Below are 2,099 nucleotides of genomic sequence, written 5' to 3' on the forward strand. Positions count from 1 at the left end.
CCACCACGGGGGTTTGTTTGTGTCGGGCTGGCTGCCCCAGCCCCAGCCCCAGCCCAGGCCATGGTGGGTGCTGGGGGCTGTTGGCAGGGCCTGGAGCCCACTCCCATTTCATACCCACCCCAGCCCATCCCCCCAGCCCTGCCAAAAAGCAGCAGGGCAGCTGACTGAAGAATTAGTTGCATCTGCCCCAGCCAAGGCAGAACCTTTGCTTCCCAGCCAGGCTGGGCAATGCCCAAATCTGGGAGCATTTCCCTGGGTGTGGACTCATCTGCAAATTCACAGCTGAGCCTGGCTTTGAAGAAGGTGCCAGAATCAAAGTCCATCACCTTCAGCTGCCGGTGGCCAGGTTGAGGAAGAGGTTGTCATCCTTGATGTCATCCTCGCTGTCTCCAGCAGCAGCAGCATCCCCACCTGCTACAGCTTCTCCAGGGGCTCCTTCTCCTTCCCTGGGGTGAGACCAGGCTGTCAGGGCTCTGCCCAGGGCCCCAGCCAGGACAAGCAAAACCTGCTTGGATGGCGGCCACCAGGGCTGGGCAGAGCAGCTCAGCTCCAGCACAAGGGCTGCGTGTTCCCATCCCATGACCCTGGTGCAGTGACCAGGCTGGGTTCCTTTGCTTCTGATTGCCAAGGCATGTGTGCAGCTGTAACTTACCAGGGCCCTGGATCAAAGTGGCCCTGTAGCTCTCTCCCTTCTTCTACGGCAGAGGAATATCCTGCATCCAAGGATCAAAGAACAGGTCTTCTAATGAGGGTTGGTCCAAGAAGTGCATGGATAAACACCACCCAATCAGATCTTGACATTCTGGGGAAGGAAACCAGGAACTGCCGGTCAGCTAGAGAAGGCTCCTGTCTGCTTTGCCCCACTATTCCCATGCCCAGGCACTTGTGGATGCGCTCAGAGCTGGGCCTAAACTCTCCCATCAATTCTATTGTTTTGGAGGAGAGCAGGACATGTGCCACCTCCTCAGCAGCTGCCAGAGCAGGATGCTCCCGAGCCCGCTGCTGTCTCCCAGCACTGGTATTCCCCCTGTGCCCGGAGATGAGGATCCACCTGGAGAGAGCCGTTGTGGCAGCGAGAGCTGATGGTCCCAGCTGATGTTCTGGCCCCTCCTGAAAGGGTGCTCCCCGCAGACCATCTGGTGCAGCAGGATGCCCAGGGACCAGATGGTAGCTGGCTTGCCATAGTACCAGCCAAAGTGGGTCCATTCTGGGGGGCTGTATGACCGTGTTCCTATGGAATACAGATGGAGTTCATCAGCAGGAATCTTCTCCTGTCTATTCTTCTCAAGAACCTCTCATGGAGAGCAAGGTCGAGCTTCTGTCCCAGGATTTGCCAGCAGCTGCAGCTTCTCTTGGCTTTCCACAGTGCACTATGTATGTGTGCAGCAGGACTTTTGCAGCAACGCAGGACGAATGTTTAGAGAACTGGACATGTTCTTTCCTTTGCTGGTGGGCTGGGGAGTTGTGCCAGTTTGCTGGTGGGTGAACTTTTCATTGTGACTGTTTGTCCTGGTTTAGGGCAAATTTTGGGAGGCAACCTTTCAAAGGGATTTGCCTAGAAAGCAAGTTCAAGTGGCCCCTCCCCCTAGTAGTTCAGGAAAAGACTTCCCTGGAGAAAAGTGGAAAAAAACAGTTTATTTAACAAGTAAAGTATTCATGAGCATGAAAAATGAATACTATTAAAGAAAATCTCTCACAGCTCTGAAGAGATGGCAAATTCAAGAAGCCCTTTTTGTGGGTTGTAGTTGGCTCGCTTGGTCTCTTTGAAGTCCCTCGGGCGCTGGAATGCAGCGTCCCAGACCTCACTGGGCCACAGGTGTGAGCTGCTGGTCTTTTACTGGGCTTTCAGGCCAGAGCAGGTTTAAACAGTTCCAAGAAAAAGGAAAGTCACAGTCCGAGGAACTTCCCTGCCTAAGCTAGCTAAAACCCAAATTGCTGGACCTGGGCTGTGAAGGCTCTGGGAAATTTCCAATTGCTCTCCAGTAAGACCAGGGGAAGGAAATCTGTGTGTGGCTCATGGTATTTTAGAGTGTGTAAAACTCACTGTGTCACTGATGTTAGAGGTGAGGTGCATTTGGAATGAATGAGATGGAGAAGTA

The 2,099-nt window shown here is 53.6% G+C and overlaps 1 long non-coding RNA gene across 1 annotated transcript; it reads right to left on the bottom strand.

The window, feature by feature from the left end:
• Nucleotides 1–326: 326 nt before the first annotated feature.
• On the bottom strand, nucleotides 327–1,227 carry LOC121340950. Its single transcript, XR_005953375.1, has 3 exons — nucleotides 1,052–1,227; nucleotides 653–802; nucleotides 327–446 (listed from the first exon to the last, which is right to left on the bottom strand). It is a non-coding gene; the product is annotated as an uncharacterized LOC121340950 (long non-coding RNA).
• Nucleotides 1,228–2,099: the final 872 nt, after the last annotated feature.

The sequence above is a fragment of the Onychostruthus taczanowskii genome, unplaced genomic scaffold, assembly GCF_017590055.1.
Source record: "Onychostruthus taczanowskii isolate IOZ18803 unplaced genomic scaffold, ASM1759005v1 scaffold437, whole genome shotgun sequence".
In the NCBI taxonomy this organism is placed as follows: Eukaryota; Metazoa; Chordata; class Aves; order Passeriformes; family Passeridae; genus Onychostruthus; species Onychostruthus taczanowskii.